General features: G+C 48.4%; 1 long non-coding RNA gene across 1 annotated transcript in view; it reads left to right on the plus strand.

Annotated features, from left to right (window-relative positions):
- The first annotated feature begins 14762 nt into the window (after nt 1-14762).
- The window catches only part of LOC142004644 (uncharacterized), a 71620-nt gene continuing 68634 nt past the window's right edge, over nt 14763-17748 (plus strand). Inside the window, exon 1 of the long non-coding RNA XR_012643002.1 lies at nt 14763-14977. This is a non-coding gene — a long non-coding RNA (uncharacterized LOC142004644). The remainder of the gene's footprint in view (nt 14978-17748) is intronic.

The raw sequence follows: 17748 nt of genomic DNA on the forward strand, positions 1-17748 counted from the left end.
AACCCTCTGATGTTGAGCGGGGGAAGGATGTGTGGCAGATCAGACTGCAGCTAACAATTGCCTGATGGAGGGGGAACATTTTGGGGGCTGGAGGAACAACTTTTTGTTCCCCTCTGAAGTTCACAGAGGGTGCAGCCCTGCAGGCTGGAAAGGCAGCTGAGGCTCGTCAGGAGTCAGCCAGAAAGCAGCCCATAATTAAACCATCTGTAACCAGTTAAGGCCTCCAGGCTTCCCACAAAAAGTTTTCCCCAGGCACCCAGAGGGGAGCAGTGCCCAAAGAGGAGGCGGCTAGAGCAGAGCAGCTGGATACCCCAGAACAAGGTACAGTGGGGAAAGACCCCCGAGGGTAGTGGTGGGAGAAGAGGCCCATGGAGAGGTTGCTGTCAAAGGGCAGGGGCAAAAAGCCCCACCAGCTCCCTCCTTCCCTAGGGTCCCTGGGCCAGAGTCCAGGGCAGGGCTGGACTCCCCGCACCTTTTCCCATTTCCCTTGGAGGGCTGACCAACTGGGGCAGAGCCAGAGCAGCTCGAGGCCAGCGGAGAGGGACCTGCTCAACCCCAAACTCAGACTGGTCCATGATGAAAATGGCTCAGTAAAGGGAAACCCCTGCCTTTGGGAAGTTCCAGGGCAACAAAAGGGGCCTTTGTGAGTCTCTGATGCACACACGGAGCTGCTTGGAAGGGCAGAACCCTTAAGGGATGGTCAGGGGTCCGTCACACAACATATAAATGCTTTATGTCAGTGCTGCATATACCCACTCCCACATAAGAATAGCTATACCAGCAGAAGGCCTTGTCTACTCCTGGGCACACACTAGGTTACCGGACCATGTACATGTTCATGCATGTGCCCTATACTCACAGTCAGGGTGCACATGAGCTGTGCTGAACACAAGCATCAAGCTGTGTGCATGTATGTACCTATATCCACACTGCCACTCGGCTTACATGACATTACTGCTCCCATTCTCAGGGTGGTACCTTGAGGTTCTGTGCATCACAGGGAGATGTGCTAACAACTGCTTTGCTGTCTGTTGTGGAGACTGTTTCCCACTTTCACGCATTTGCCAGTGGCATTTCCTGCTTACATCTCCCCTTGCCAAACTGGAAGCAAGACATGGAGGAACAGGATGATGATGATCTGCTCCTTATCACGGGACAAATGCTTAATGGATTAGGTGATGGGTGACATCCTAGATGGTATTCAGGCAGGTCTTTCTGACACAACGACAGCTGACCTTGAGGATCAATGACAATTCATTCAACTCCCATGCTATACATATGATGAATGCCAGTAGAGCCATAGTATTCCCCTGAGCAGGCCAATATTTCAGGTGCAGAAGACACAGAGGTCACATTGTTTTGGAAATCATGGATGACCAGCCATGGCCGCAGAACATCCGAATGAGGAAACTCATTCATGGAGTTGTGCAAGGAGATTGCCCTAATTCTCCAGCCCCAGAACACTCCATTCAGGGAAGCCACACTGATGCAGAAGTAGATAGTTATTTCCCTGTGGAAAGTGGCAACACCAGACAACTATAGACCCATTGCAAACCATGTTGGGTTTGGAAATTCCTCTGCTGGAGTCAGTAGTCCACTGCTACCATGGTACTGAGGGTATTGGGAATGTATTTGAAGGGGGAAGAAAGGACTTTATTCCTCACCCCCTGCCCAGAAATTATTTGATTCTCTAAGATGTGTTTATGCCAACTGTTATTTTGGGGGACCCTGCATACCCACTCCAAACGTGGCTCGTGAAACTCTACCCAGACATCAATGACCCTGGAAAATGGGATTTCCACTGCCAATGCAGTGGCTGCAGAATGGTTGTGGAGTGTGCTGCTGTTAGTGGTGATGTCTACATACTGCCTGGATTCCAATGTGGCAAATTCTTATAGTTATACCTCAGGCACTCCATAACATTTGTGAGGGTCAGGGGAGCACATATGTCCTGAGTGGGATCGGACAAGTCTGGTTTACCAAGATCTGCACAGGCTTCTGGATACTACCCCTGTGCGCACTGGTCCTACTCCCCAGTCAAGGATGCCAATATTACACACAACTGAGCAGGGGGGAGGTGGGTGCCAAAGGACTCTGATACACCCTGTGCAGTTGCAGGTACTTGTGGGGCTACCTAATTTTGACAGGGTTTGTTTGTGACATTCCCCACACTCCTGACAACTATACTCAGGCACCTCCACTGGCTGAATAGTTTTGGGGTGGGTTTGTGCTGTGGAGGAGGGCGGCTGGGTTGTACTGTGGCTATTGCACAATGCTTTTGTTTTAACTGCTCAAACTTGTTTACAAGCCTCCCTTACTGGGAGTGCTCAATGTCTCTTAACGACCTTATCAACATTTGCTTGTGGGAGAGAGGAGGGTGTTCCACTCTCTTCCTCTGTTTTCTTCAGTTGTTTGTCTTCAATGGTATGCTCCACTAATTGCTACTAAGGTCAAAACTGGTCAAGGTTTGTGGAGGAAGGAGGGGTCATTTAATCACTGGGTAGTGGCAGATGCCTCTATTGTTAACTTGGATTGTGTTTCTTCGCTCTGAATGCAAAACAAGCCATAAAGATGTTTATCTCCCCCTGCTCTGGGGTGGGAATTCTGCAGCGTTTAGAAGCAGCTAGCAGTACTTTCTGTAAGCACATTAACACTAGCTCAGCGGTTCCCAACCTTTTCCAGACTGGGCCCCATTTTGACAATTCAGGAAGATTTGATGACCCAAGGCGATTCAAAAATGGGAGGCGGGGGTGGAGAAGGAGGGAGAGCAGAGCCATAACTAGCTAATTTTACACCTGAGGCAAGAATATAAAATTGTGCCCACTCATGTTTGCATATCCATAGTAGTTATTTCATAGAAAAGGGGAACTATATTAAATAACTCTACATTTACTATAGTTAGCCAGAGGTGTGGTGATGGAAAGACACTCATCCCCAAACTGCTCCCCTTCCCCACTTAAACCCCACAATCAGGGGCTAGGGAGTCACACTCAGGGCTAGAGGAGTTACACTGAGGGACTAGGGAGTCACGCAGAGCCTAGAGGGGGCTAGGGAAGTCACATGCAGGGGCTAGGAGTCACTCACATGCTGGAGGGAGCGAGGGGAGGCACAGGGACCCCCACAGCTGGAAGCCACCTGGGGCACAGAGCCCCAGCCAGCAGCACCAGCTGCAGGAACCCTGCCGGGGTCTGCGAGGACCCCATCTCCTGCAGAGATTGGAAGCCAGGAAGCTGATCATCTCTGCCTCAGAAGCTGTGTCTACACGTGCACGCTACTTCGAAGTAGCGGCACTAACTTCGAAATAGTGCCCGTCGCGGCTACACGCGTCGGGCGCTATTTTGAAGTTAACTTCGACGTTAGGCAGCGAGACGTCAAAGTCGCTAACCTCATGAGGGGATCGGAATAGCGCCCTACTTCGACGTTCAACGTCGAAGTAGGGACCGTGTAGACGATCTGCGTCCCGCAACATCAAAATTGCTGGGTCCTCCATGGCGGCCATCAGCTGGGGGGTTGAGAGATGCTCTCTCTCCAGCCCCTGCGGGGCTCTATGGTCACCGTGGGCAGCAGCCCTTAGCCCAGGGCTTCTGGCTGCTGCCGCGGCAGCTGGGGATCCATGCTACAGGCACAGGGTCTGCAACCAGTTGTCGGCTCTGTGTATCTTGTGTTGTTTAGTGCAACTGTGTCTGGGAGGGGCCCTTTAAGGGAGCGGCTTGCTGTTGAGTCCGCCCTGTGACCCTGTCTGCAGCTGTGCCTGGCACCCTTATTTCGATGTGTGCTACTTTGGAGTGTAGACATACCCTCGCAGCGCCTATTTCGATGTGGTGCCGCGCAACGTCGAAGTTGAACGTCACCGTTGCCAGCCCTGGAGGACGTGTAGACGTTATTCATCGAAATAGCCTATTTCGATGTTGCTACATCGAAATAAGCTATTTCGATGTTGGCTTCACGTGTAGACGTAGCCAGACTCAGCCCCCTCCTTACATGAGCTGGGCACTGCTCCTCAGGTATGCACTTCTCTGCCCTGCAGCTGAAATGGCTCTCAATTTAATTGTCAAAACAAAAAGCAGTCAAGTAGCACTTTAAAGATTAGCAAAATAGTTTATTAGGTGAGCTTTTGTGAGACAGACCCACTCCTTCAGACCAGAGCCAGACCAGAACAGACACAATATTTAATATTTATTTAATATTATATTATATTATAAATTATATTATAATATTACATTATTATATATAATTATAAATTATATTATAATATTATAAAATATTTAATATTTATCTGGTCTGGCTATGGTCTGAAGAAGTGGGTCTGTCCCATGAAAGCTCACCTACTAAACTATTTTGCTAGTCCTTAAAGTGCTGCTTGACTGCTTTTTGTTTTGATAGTGTATAGACTAGCAGGGCTCCCTCTCTGTTACTATTCAATTTAATTGATTGGCTTAACCACCTGATGGCTGTTAATCCAATTAAGAAGTTGAGAACCACTTCAGGAGCGTGAATGGCTTCTTAATAATCACCCGTGGAGCTGCCCAGCCCAGCTCAGCCCAGCCCAGCCCAGCAGGCGACCCTTTTGAAATGTAATTGCAACCCATATTTGGGTCCCAACCCATTGGTTGGGAAACCCTGCACTAGCTGCACTTTCCCTGTCCCTCCCAGCTGTGTCCTTAGCACATCAGCTATTCCTTAACTTTGGGAGCAAGGGGTTGTTGTGGGATGGAGAGAAAACTGTTCACAGTATGACGGTACCACACGGTTATACCATTCCACATATGCACTGTGAAACCTGTGGTATAATCCGGAACCTGAAAACCTCATGCTGATCTTATTTAGGAAGGAGAGTCCACACACAAGTCAAGGAAATGTTAACATTGATTTAAAGTGCTAGCTTAGGCATTGTGGCAGATCACAGTCTGCATCTGACAGGTGCCTGAGGAAGGGGGAACATTTTGGGCGTTGGAAGAACCCCTTTTTGTTCCCCTTGTAAGTTCCCGGGGTGCGCAGTCCTGCAGGCTGCATAAGCAGCTGGGGGCTCAGCAAGGGTCAGCCAGCATCAGGCTGCGGTGGAAGCACTTGGGACCAATAAAGGCCTTCAGGCTTTCTATAAAAGGCTTTCCCCAGGCAGCAGGAGGGGAGAGGTGTGGTGCCCAGAGAGAATGAGGCTGGAGGTGTGGAGACCCCACCCCACCACAGCAGCATGGTACATAGGGAAAGATCCCAGAAGGTAGTGGTGGGGTGAAAAGGCCCTGGGAAAGAGAGATGTTGTAGGGCAGGGGCAAAAAGTTCCACTGGCTCCCTCCTTGTCTTGGGTCCCTGGGCCAGAGTCCAGGGCAGTGAGTGGGACTGGACTCACCCGCCACCACTCTCCCTAGTAGGGCTGACCAACTGGGGTAGGGCCAGAGCAGCTTGAGGCAGGAGGAGAAGGGAACCTCCTCCACCCCAAATTCAGACTGGCCTATGATGAAAATGGCTTGGTAAAGGGAGACCCTTGCCTTCAGAAAGTCCCAGAGCAACAGTGTGTGTGTGGCGGGGGGGGGCGGGTCCCTGAGTCTCAGAGGCCCAAAAGGAGCCCCCTGGAAGCAAGGACCCTTTAGGGACAGTCGAGGAGTCCATCACAACATGAAAGTGAAATAATTTTTAAAATGAGAATAAACCAACAAAACACAACCTTTCCAAGAACAGCCAACTGTTAGTGTCTCTGCACCCATCTCTTTGCCCTCCTCCTGCAAAGGGGAGAGGACAATGATGGATAATTGTTCCTGGGGACAATTTGAGATGTCCCGTACCTGGGGGCTGGAGAACAGGCTTTTGGTGGGCTTCAGGGACTCCCACAGGCTCAGTGTTCCCATCCTAGATGCTCACGTGGATCTTGGTGCTTTAGACAGAAGTGGAAAAAGTATCCAAAAAGTTACTGGAGTAGAAGTACAGCTGCTTTTGAGGGGCATGGGGGGGCCTTTGGTGGGGGCTTCCCCCCCCCCACTGGCACCTTTCAGAGAGGTGCAGAATCACATGTTACTTATCCTTTGAGTCTTCTGGGGCATCTTCTGTGCCCCCCATTGGCAACCCTTCAGACAAAGAGGCTGGTGGGGTTGCAGAGAGGGGCACTTCAGGCTCTGACATCACCCAGTCCCACTTGGCATAGAAAGGGCATGTCTGAGGAGCCCTCTGAGCAGCTCCTGGTAGGGTTGCCAGACACCTCACAATGCACGGGACAGTCCGAGATTCCCACAAGTCTCGTGTCCCACATTTATGCAAAAAATGTAAATGGGAAATATGGAACTGGTCATGGAAAATATCCCCAGCTGGGGTTCCCGCGGTTGGGGTTGCTGGCAGAGCTCGGCATCCCAGCTGTCTCCCAGCTGCAGGGCTGCAGGAACTCCCCTGCCAACCTGGTGGCATGGGGCTGCCCCACCCTCACAGTGCGGTCAGTGCAGCTTGCTACCACCAGTGAATATGGGGGACAGGGTCCTCCTTTAGATTGGAAAGGATCAGGCAGAAAGGGGTTCAGGCTATACTCTGTGAAAATGGGGTGGAGAACTAAAAACTGAGATCTGGAACATACTCCTTGCCCTCTCATCTACACTAGTGCAAACTGGTATGGTATGGGGCCATGCCACTGCCCAAGAGGTGTACTTACCAAGAACCCTCAGGCATGGGGGCTGTGGGAAGACCATGCCCATGGACACCTGTACAGTGCTAGTGTATACGGAGCCTGCCTCTGTACACAATAAGTCCTTGCAAACCCATTCAAGTGTAGACCAGTAGAAAGATACCATTAGAGCTCTACCAGAGAACCCTGCTTGTGGAGAGACAGTTTCTACTGGTGAAAGAGTTCCCCACCTGGAACATGCTATACCAGCAAAACCACTGCTTGCCAATACAGCAGCATCTACAAGAGGGTGTTTGCCAGCATAGCTGTGTTGGTAAGAAGTGTGTGTGTGTGTGTGTGTGTGTGTGTGTTTTTTTCCTTCACACTTCTCTAACCAACTTGGTTATGCCGGTAAAACGTTCAGTCTATACACCAAGCTGGATGGATGGAGGGGTAGGGATTGTACCACCTTTTCAATATCCATATAAATAAAGCAAAACAATTGTACGTAGAGAAGCCCTAATTAAAAAAATTACACAATAACTCCTTACAACTCACAGTAATGCAAAGGGTCACCTGCTAACTTAAAGTCCAATCCTACAAGCTTTCACTAGCAGACTAAGGCCTGGTCTGTGCTACCAAGTCAGGACAGTGTAGGTTGCCTTGCATTGATCTATTTATGAAAATGTGTCTACACCAAATTTGTGACCAGGCAACGTGAGTAGTGATGCAGTAAAACCACCTCCCCAAACAGTGTTGAGCCAGAGTCAATCAACTAAGATCAATGTGGCAGTGCATATATAGACACTGTGTGATTTGTGTCAACCTTAACAGTCCTCCAGCAGCTGTCCTGATTTTTAAGTGCCTCCTTAAGAAAGCCTAACATCTGTTAAAGCGGTAATATATTTTATTGTACCAGCCTCCTTTGGTGAGAGAGAGAATCTTTTGAGCTTCACAAAAGAAGCAGTTCTGTAGCACCTTAAAGACTAACAGGTTTAATAATAAAAAGGCTTAACTCCAGCCTGAGAAGAGTTTATTGTCCACAATGATAGCCTCCAGACAAACACTCACTATTTATTAGGCAACGAGCTTTTGTGGGTAAGACCCTCTTCACAAGATTAGATAAACATGACTGCCCTAAGCCCCATCCCTCCACCCTTGGCCTGCTCCTTCTGGAATGGGGAGTCAGGCCCCTCTTCCACTTTGTCCCGGAGCCCACAGCAGCTGTCTGCGCTGCTGAAACAAGCCCGGACTGGCGAGTCAATGAGTAGCTTTAGGGGTGTCCCAGAGAAGGGCCCCTAATACATTTCATATCATTAATCATACTGCCTAGTGGGGACGTGCAAAATCAAATTACCAGGGGTCAACAGTCAACGCCTTTACTCAATCTCCGGAGGTGTAAAGGAGGACTAAGGGAAAATTTTTCCCGTTGACCTCCTTGAGTTAGAACAGCCAGGTAAGTCATTTGTAGAGAAGTCGATTCCAGCTACACAACTGTCATAGCTGGAATTGCGTATCTACAGTCCCATGTAGACCTAGCCTTACTCAAATGTTGTCTACATTGCCACTTTACTGCACTGCAACTTTGTGGCTCAGGGCTGTGAAAGACAAAGTATGATCTAGGGCAGTGGCTCTCAAACTTTAGCAATGCGAGGATCTCTGTTCTGATTTAATTCTGGGGGAGACACCCTATCCTGCCCCTTCCCCTCAGCCCCGCTCCTTGCTTTCTCCATCCTCCCTCCATTACTCACTTTCCCCCACTCTCACACACTTTACTTCTTACCTTACAACACTCCTGCTAATACATCCCGGAAAGACGTTTCCTTTTTTTGCGGCAGTGTCGCACAGTTGACTCATATTTAGCTTTTGTCCACTATGACTCCTAGGTCCCTTTCCTCAGTGTTCGTTCCTGGGCAGGCATTTCCCACTTGGTAGGTGTGCAACTCATTGCATTTTTCATTACTAAATTTCATCCTATTTGCTTCAATCCATTTCTCCAGTTTGTCCAGATCATTTTGAATCTTAATCCTATCCTCCAAAGCACTTGCAATCCTGCCCAGATAGTGGTGTCTGCGAATTTTATAAGGGTATTCTCTATGCCATTATCTAAACCATTGATGAAGATTTTGACCAGAATTGGACCCATAACTGATCCCTGTGGGACTCCTCTCAGTATGTCCTTCCAGCTTGACTGAGAACCACTGATAAATACTCTCCAGGAACAGATATCCAACCCGTTATGCAGCCACCTTATTGTGGCTCCATCTAGGTTGCATTTCCCCAGGTTGTTTATGAGGAGGTCATGTGAGACAGTATGACAAGCCTTACTAAAGTCAAGGTATACCACATCTATCTACCACTTTCCTCTATCCACAACGCTTTTTATCCTCTCAAAGAAAGCTATCAGATTTGGTTTGATGCAACTTGTTCTTGACAAATCCGTGCTCTTACTTATCACCTTATTATTGTCTACAGGTTCACAAATTGATTAATTATTTACTTCATCATATTTCCCCATACTGAAGTTAAGCTGACTGATCTGTAATTCTCTGGCTTGTCCCAGAGAAGGACTCCTAATAAATTTCATATCACTAATCATACTCTCTGGGTACAGCTGTCTTTTATTGATTGGCACCAGATTTGCCTTTTTCCTGTCCTCTGGAATGTCTCCCATTGTAAGTGACTCATAGTAGCACTCAGGAGGTGCATTGCTCCATGTGCATCTGCCAAAATTTTAATTGCTAACTGGGGTGTACCCTCCTGCTCCTCCCCTTCCTCTTTGCACCTCCTCCTCCCTCAATCACCAGTCACTAATGTCTCCCATCTTATATGACTTTTAAAAGATAATTACTATTGGCTCAGGTATTTCCGCGGTCAGCACCTTGTGTGTTCCAGGATTTATTTCATCAGGCCTTGTTGACTTAAAGACATCTAACTTTTCTTAAAACCCAAAACCAAAACCCTGAGGACTCCTGTGGCATCCTAAGGACTGACGATTTCATTTGGACATACATTTGCATCGACGGGAGCCCACTTCGCTCTGCTTTTGCCCACTTGAGACTAAGGGTCTTCAAGAACTGGGGCATCTACCCCAAGACACAGCTCCTTGTAAACTGTGCAGTGATTGTTCCAATGCTACTATATGCAAGGGGTGTATGGGGTGTCCAGGGAGGGGCGGCACCTCTGGTGTGGGGACTTGTTGTGTCTCTTCGGGGCAGTTCGTGCACCTTTGGTCCCCACCTGGCACCCAGGTCTCACCTGTGGCTCCAAGAAGCTGTAACATGCAGTGGCCACACCCCGACACACTGCTTCAACCGGCGGGCTTAACCAGGTGAGGGTAGCCAGCAGGTCTGAAACCTGCAGTGAGACAGGGAATTGCCTATCCCAGCATGCAAAATCGGCCCCGGCAAACTGGGCGGATGAGATCAACAGCAAGACCCAACAACCAGGAAGGCGGTTCTGCAACGCTCTGTGGAGAGCAAAGGGCATAACAAGCCACCAAAGACGGCCTGGCCACCCACTGCAGCCTAGGAAGTCCCAGCCGTGACGACTTTTCATATCACTGGAACCAGGCTTCTGAGGTCGAGAGTGGAACTGCTCCTGTGCAACAGCTTTTCCACTTTAAACATTCTCCCGCACAGGTTCTTTGCACATTCTCATCACTTCTGTCTACCTCAAAGTCCTGTGGCAATGGCGGAGGGGTGAAGCGACAGGTGGAGGTGACCACTGGGCGTCTTAGCTCCAAACCTGCATGTAGGCAGCCTGTGGACTTTAGTCGCTCAACTCTGACCCCGGGACGACAGAGGAGTTCGGCAGCATCCCAGGCGACTGAGCAGGACTTTTTAGATACAGCACTGCTCACCCTCAAAATGAGGGAGGACACAGAAGAGATGTCCCAAAATTGCTTATCCCAACCAAAATGGCCAGCATGCTGCAGCTGGCAGTTTTAACCTCACAGCGGTGGAAAAACAGTGAAAAGAAAGATGATATTTGCAGCATGGAATGTCCGCACCCTCTTGGACAGGGGAATGCTATGAGGCCTGAGAGAACAGCCCTCATAGCAAGAGAACTGGCACATTATAACATTGATATAGCTGCCCTGAGCGAGACCAGGCTGGCAGAGGAAGGATCCATCTGCAAACCAAAAGGAGGTTACACCTGCTTCTGGAAAGGCAGGCCAGAAAATGAAGACAGAATCCATGGAGTGAGACTTGCCATCAAGACATCACTTCTGCACCAGCTTCCTGACCTACCAACTTGCATCAGTGAGCATCTGATTAAGCTCCACTTCCCCCTCAACAGCTCTCGCCACATTACAGTCATCAGCACTTACGCCCCCACAGTGACTAGCAGCGATGAAGCAAAAGAAAGTTTCTATGAGGACATTGACCATCTTGTGAAAGCAACGCCTCCTAGTGACAAGCTTCTCCTGTTGGGTGACTTCAATGCCAGGGTCGGCAAGGACTGTAGGACCTGAAAAGGGGTGCTGGGGCATCATGGTGTTGGTAACATGAATGCCAATGGCCACCTTCTGCTGAGCTTGTGTGCAGAAAACGACCTGATGATTACTAACACTCTCTTCGGGCAAGCCAATAAATACAACACCACATGGATGCACCTGAGACCAAAGCAGTGACACCTGATTGACTATGTCATTAGTCACAGGCGGGACAATCAAGATGTTAAGATCAGCAGGGCCACGCGGGGAGCTGAGTGCTGGACTGACTGACGCATCAGATCAGTCCTTATGCTGCACATCACACCAGTGCACTGCAAGAAGCTCAAGATTGTTAGACCCTCCGACATCGGGAAGCTGCAACATATTGGTCATCGTGAGAAGTTCGCAGCCTGCCTTAACGAAGTGCTGACGTCCTGTGGACCTCTGACTGGAGACCCAACACAAGTGGGACCAGTTCAAAACTCTGGTGACGGAGTCAGCCAAGTCAACACTAGGACTGAAAAAGAGTTCACCAAGACTGGCTTGATGAAAATGATGAAGCGATCATGAAGATCTTAAAGGAAAAACAGAATGCATTTCTGCTATGGCAAAATGATCAGTCCTCAATCTCCAAACATGATCGTTTCAAACACCTTCAGACCCAGGCACAAACGGCACTTCGCAAAATGCAAGATGAATGGTGGGAGAGTAAAGCTGATGAAGTCCAATACTACCCCGACACCAAGAACTCCAAGATGTTCTTCAATGCTATCAAAGCTATATATGGACCTTCGAAGTCAAGTACTACACCACTCCTGTCTGCAGCTGGCATGACCCTTCTGAGGGAGAAGAACAGCCTCAACAATAGGTGGAGAGAACACTTCAGCAACCTTCTCAAGAGACCCTGCATTGTCGACCCTGTGGCCCTTGACCAGATCCCTCAGAAACCCGCAACAGACAGTCTTGACCTGCCCCCTACAATGGATGAGGTCAAAAAGGCAATCAGCCAGACCAGCTCTGGCAAAGCCCCTGGGATGGACGGTATCCCTGCTGAAATTTTCAAAGCAACAGGACCAGTGTCACTTGAAGCCTTTCAAAACATCTTGATCAGCAACTGGGAAGAAGAAGACATGCCCAAAGACTTTAAGGATGCCACAATCATCTCACCCTTCAAGAACAAGGCAACAAAGCTGACTGTGGAAATTACTGGGGCATCTCCCTTCTCTGTACTGCTGGGAAGATCTTGGCTTGAGTCATCCTCAACTGTCTGACCACCAGCATCTCATAGAAGAGCCTACCAGAGGCACAGTGTGGTTTTCGCCCAGGCCTCAGCACCATTGACATGATCTTTGCTGTTTGTCAGGTCCAGGAAAAGTGCATTGAGCAGAACTTGGATCTGTACTCTGTCTTTATAGACCTGACCAAGGCTTTTGACACCGTCAGTAGAGAAGCCCTGAGAATTATCCTGTCAAAACTTGGCTGCCCGAGATTTGTTAACCTCATATGCCTGTCCCATGATGACATGACTGGCTTTGTTCTTTCAAATGGCGAATCCTCAGATCCATTTGAGATATCCAATGGTGTGAAGCAAGGGTGCGTGCTGGCCCCAGTGTTATTCTACCTCTTTTTCACATGCGTCCTCAGCCACGCAGTTAGGGACCTGGACCATGGAGTCAACATAAAATACAGACTTGATGGGTCACTTTTGGACCTTCGTCATCTGTATACTAAAACCAAGATGCTCGAGAGGCTTGTCTTTGAAGCCCTTTTTGCTGACAACTGTGCACTTATGGCACACAAGGAATCTGATCTCCAGCCCATTGTCAACAAGTTTGCTGATGTCACTCGCCTGTTCAGTTTGACCATCAGCCTTGGAAAGACCGAGGTACTGTTTCATCCTGCCCTAGGATCTGCTGTTCTCCCTGCTTCAATCTTTACTGAAGAAAAAGAGTTAAAAACAGTAGAGGAGTTCAAGTACCTTGGCAGTGTGATAGCCAATGATGGCTCCCTTGACAAAGAAATCAATGCCAGAATCTGCCACGCCAGCCGGGCACTAGGACATCTGAGAGTGCAAGTGTGGAATCAGCACAATATCTGACAGTCCACTAAACTGAAAGTGTACAAGGCTGTAGTCCTGACCAGTCTCCTGTGTGGCTGTGAAACCTGGATCTTGTACAGAAAACATATAAAACTGCTGGAGGGCTTCCACACATGCAGCCTGAGGTCAATACTGCACATTCAATGGCTGGAAAGAGTTATAAACCTGGAAGTCCTGGACAGAGCAGGAACCACAAGCATCAAAGCCATGATTCTGAAAGCCCAGCTCTGCTGGACAGAGCACATCATATGAATGGAAGAGTCAAGAATCCCTAAGCAACTCCTCTATGGTGAACTCTCCCAGGGCAAAAAGAATCAAGGTAGGCCTCGCAAGAGGTATAAAGACTGTGTGAAGGCCAACATTGCTCATGCTGGTTTAAAACCAGATCAGCTAGAGCAGCATGCAAAAGACCAAACAGGCTGGCGTGCTCTCGTACGACATGCATATGACAACTTTGAAGAGCAGTGACGCGTGTGCCTCATTGATGCTCATGAAAGGAAGAAAGCAACAGCAGCTGCCGCACCAACAGAGCAAGGACAATTCCCTTGCCCTCACTGTGAACGCCCATGCCGTTCAAAGCTTGGACTCCTCAGCCACATGCAAATCCACAACCAATAAGCCTGTGCAAGCTCAAGGTGTCATCATTGGACACGACAGACTGCTACCTATATTATATGCATGTGGAACCTGGACAACATACAAACATCATAAGAAGGCACTTGAACAATATCACCAATGCTGCCTCAGGAGAATCCTAAATACCTCTTGGGAGGGCAGGTGCACAAACACTAGCGTCCTGGAAGAGTCGAACAAGACCAGCATTGAAGCCATTATAATTTATCAACAACTTCGCTGGACTGGTCACACGGTTCGGATGTCTGATCGGCGCCTCCCAAAACAGATTCTGTTTTCCGAATTGGAGGAAGGACAGAGGAGCACTGGGGACCAGCGGAAGCGATATAAGGACATGCTGGAGGCCCATACGAAAAAGAGCAGCTTCGGTGTCGACACTTGGGACAACCTTGCCCAAGACCATCCCCAGCGCAGAACGGTCATCTGTGAGGGGGTGGTGCAGCCTGAGAGGTCCCGCCACAGTGAGGAGAAGGAGAAGAAGAAAAGTGTCAAGAACTGTCCTGCACCCCTCCAACAGCTACTAACCCCTGCCTCTTCTGTGATAAGACCTGTGGCTCCAGAATTGGGCTGATCAGCCACCAATAGAGTCACAAATAGGAGGGTGACGTGAAGACGTCCTACTCAATATCGAGTGACTGCCAAGAAAGAGCCTGTGAAAGTAGGAAGGGTGGGGACACGTGTCCCAGCCAGGGGGTGTGGACTCTCCCTAAGGACCCTTGGTCTGGTTTAATCTACTCCTCCTCACTGCTCAAAGACAGAGCTAAATAGTCTCCGTTAGGATCCTTTTGTTATGTTAAGCGCTCAGTGAAAGCTGAAATCACTGTGGTGAGGCAGTATTTTTCCTCAGACTTCTAAGAGCTTAAAAAAAAATCACCGAGACTGACCTCCAGAGGTCACAGCAGCAAGGCATTGTGGCCACACAAGGTAACTGATGGGCGGCCCATGAAAGCTGTAAGCCATTAACCAGATGGTGAAGAACAGTGGCTCAGGGGTGTGGGTGTCAGGTGGCAAGTAGCAGCGGCTGGCAGGCTGACCAAACAGTGAGAAGCAGCTCGTGGTCAGGCAGCCGGCTAGAGTCAGTGCTCAGACAGTGTAGCAAGCCAGGTGACTTCTTTCCCAGAGGGGAGGTGAACTCATCCAAATGCACTTCTAAACCCTGGGACCTAACCGACTGAGGACAGCCACCGTGGGTGGGGAGTGGTGAAGGAGCACAGAAGGGCACCAGGCAAGTATGCAGGAATTTCAGTGTGGGGGGGTGGTGGTAGGGGGAAATGCTGTTTTTTGTAAATGTGGACCACATTTTTTTAAATATAAAGGAGTTCAAAACAGCTGTTCCATGAGTGTGCATGAGAGGTTTAAAATTGACTGGTCAAATGATTTTGTTGTAACGTACTAAAGATGTATACAGTACTAAAGGTTTTATAGAAAATAACCTTCTGGGATCTTGTAAGTGAAAAATAATATTGCTTCTTTCCCCTCCCTCTCCTGGTCCTAGAAGCCAAGGGCATGCTGGGAAATGTAGTCCCTTCCCTGCTCCACGGCCAGCTCACTAGGAAGGGAGCTGGCCAAGGAACTACAGCTCCGAGAGTGCTTTGTGTTAAGGGTGGCAGTCCTGAAACAAAAAAAAAATTCAAAAATCAAATGGAGACAGAAATCTCTGAGCTGCAATTTATTTGCAAGTTTGACTCCATTAACCAAGGATTAAATGGAGACTGGGAGTGGCTTGCAGCTTACAAAAACAGCTCCTCTGCCCTGGGTGTTAAGATCTTCCCATTAGACTCTGACAATGGCTCATATCCCGTTGTCTGCTCTGACTTGTTTTTTCCTCTTTTGATACGTAGTATTGATAATGGGCCATTTCCACCTTGCTCAATAGACCTTGTCAGCTCTGGCCCTCCTTTTACTGGGACACCACTCTCTAAATACCCCTCTGAAACCACCCTCCCCCACTCATGCATCTGATGAAGCAGGTCTTTGCCCACAAAAGCTTATGCTTCAAAATATCTGTTAGTCTATAAGGTGCCACAAGACTTCTTGTTGTTCTCATCCTGCCTAGGCATTCTGCATTGGCACCCCACCCCTCCCCCATACAAGCTTTGGCACAGAGAAGGAACTTTTGGTTGTAGAACACAAACATGAGGCAGAAGACTCTTCCCCATGCAATCTGGGGTGGGTATTCTGCTCACATTTTCCCTAATTTAGGTTGGGTGACTTCCTTCCTTTCATTAAAAGGTGTTCTGTGTTTTTTGTTTTGTTTTGTTTTGTTTTGTTTTTTTTGTGATGGGGGAAGTGTTGCCAGTATGTAAATTTCCCAGGATTTTGGGTGGGGTCTCAAGCTGATTCTGTGTCATATTCTTGAAAAGGAGCCCTAGATATTGCATCTGTCCTGGTTGATGCCAGCTCCCCCTGGCAGAAGGGTGGCCTGAAATACTGTCTTCAGGTGACTCAAAAATTTTTCTTTTCATCTCAGAATATTTTTGCAGACACAAGGAGCAGTGCTCATTCCTGTCCATGGCTTGTTTCCCCTTTATGTCCCAACATAGGAAGTCCTGCCATCTAGCTGGTGGTCATCTTCTAGGTCAGACTGACCTTGGTTCCGTTTGCAATATTTTCTCTGCCATCACATCATTTGCTTGTCTTCTATAGTGTCCCCACCATCAGATTCTTCTCATTTACAGCCAGGCCCACACTAACTGACTCTAACTTCATCTCAAAACCATTCCATTTAACACTTGCTATCTTTGAAGAACTCTCATCTCTATTGCCTCCAACTTTCAATTCATTTCTTTGTTTCATGTAATGCAGCTGCTTCCAGACCAGAATAATACAGTATAGTTAGAACACTGGTTTGATAATATTTTCACCTTGATACCAGATGTAATGTTTTTAGCAGTCCATAATTTCATCAGTGTCTACAGAACATATGTAGCTAAGCACATCATATTTTAACTCCACCACCACTAATGGAAACATCTGTACTGATCATGTTTCCTAGATCAGAATCATAAGATTCTGCATGTTCTACAATCTCCATCTCTGCTGCATTTCAAAACTTTATCTACCAATCCTTTGCAAAATGCAGCCATTTTGTTTCTTTGGCATTTACTGTCAATCCAAGTTGACCACACTGATTTTTCCACGGTGGCAAAAAGTATCATCATTAATTCAGGCCCATCTGCCAGCAGCAACTGGGAGAGTGGTAAATATTGAAAGGACAAAGATACTGATACAGAGTGACTGGGATCACTCGGTAAGCTGTGTGCAAGCAAAAAACCATGTTTTCATATTGCCAACATAAAATCATGCATCTAGGAAAAGGGGCAACACATGAGGTCACACATGCACCCCCAGCATCCAGACCCCTTCTCAATCATTGTCACCACCACACCACACAGCTTCTAGTGACTGCAGGGATGATCCCAGCTCTCCCCCAGAGTGGCACATCCTGATCATGCTGCTCTTTGGGCTGAGCCACTCGCAGGACAGGAAGGGACAGCCCCCCGCAATCACCAGAAATGATGTGGTGCCGCCAGAGGAAGAAGGGAAAGAGCGCTGGCCAGAGAGGGGCAGGGCTGGGAAGGGCTTTGGGCAGAGGGAAGCTGCGGGTGGGTGGGGGCACATGGCAGGTGCCCCCTTGGAGTTCTCACCAGTTGCCACTGTCATGGAAGAAAGAATGTAGGATACACTCATAGGATGGGGGCCTTTATCCAAGGAAGCTTGAGAAAGACTGATGGGTCATGGAAAATAATCGGCTGAACATGAGCTCCCAGTCTTGGGGAATCTCATATAGGAGTAAGGAAGTTATATTAGCTCTGGGCAGGTCTACTCTAGACCTTAACTTCTATCATGGATATGCAATTCTAGTTACGGAAATTGCAGAGCTGGAATCAATGTTTCTACAGTTGATTTATTTGGCCAACCTCTTACTTCTCATGAGAATTAGGAGTACAGGGGTCAACTGTCAAGCCCTGATAGTTTGATTTTGCACATCGCTGC

This window comes from Carettochelys insculpta, chromosome 1, assembly GCF_033958435.1.
Source record: "Carettochelys insculpta isolate YL-2023 chromosome 1, ASM3395843v1, whole genome shotgun sequence".
Classification (NCBI taxonomy): Eukaryota; Metazoa; Chordata; order Testudines; family Carettochelyidae; genus Carettochelys; species Carettochelys insculpta.